Below are 721 nucleotides of genomic sequence, written 5' to 3' on the forward strand. Positions count from 1 at the left end.
TGATATGATATCATAGTGATACTGACCTCCCCCCTCCACACAAACACACACACACGCAGGCATGCAGGCACGCACGCACACACACACACACACTTAAAGACACTTATAACCACTTATACACACACACACACACACACACACACAGAGACAAATGCATGGAGGTAGGCATCCATACACACACACACACACACACACACACACACACACACACACACACAGACAAATGCATGGACGTAGGCATCCATACACACACAAACACACACATACACAAACACACACAAATAAGAGGCAAATGACACAGCCAAAACCATCAATAAACTGTATTTGCTTTGGCAGAAATGTGCTATATGGTGAGTTATCATGTTTGCACATCTGAGGCAGGGAGCGGAAAAAAGTACAGCAATCTGCAGCATTCATGAGATAAACAAACTCTGTTAAGTTCTGAGCTGGAAAAGCAGTTAAACTATGAGTTCCCTATTCTCCCATTGATTTCCCCTTCACTGTACTATGTTCCAGAACACTAATGCATTCTCCCCAGTCGTGAAACAGTATTCCATCGCACTCAGTGCCACCTGAGTGAGTTCCCACAGCCTTAAAGTGTGTGTGTGTGTCTGTGTGTCTGTGTGCATGCTTGTGCATACATTCATGTCCATGCATTGTGTGTGTGTGTGTGTGTGTGTGTGTGCGTGTGTGTGTGTGTGTGTGTGTGTGTGTGTGTGTG

The 721-nt window shown here is 45.1% G+C and overlaps 1 protein-coding gene across 1 annotated transcript in view; it reads right to left on the reverse strand.

The window, feature by feature from the left end:
* Positions 1–305: 305 nt before the first annotated feature.
* LOC308149618 (complement C3-like) overlaps positions 306–721 on the reverse strand; it is a 23,820-nt gene continuing 23,404 nt past the window's right edge. Inside the window, exon 44 of the mRNA XM_080522489.1 lies at positions 306–721. This exon is cut by the window's right edge and continues 547 nt beyond it. The gene's annotated coding sequence lies outside the window, so the exon portion shown is untranslated.

The sequence above is a fragment of the Nansenia antarctica genome (genome assembly GCF_963989245.1).
Source record: "Nansenia antarctica genome assembly, chromosome: 2".
NCBI lineage: Eukaryota > Metazoa > Chordata > Actinopteri > Argentiniformes > Microstomatidae > Nansenia > Nansenia antarctica.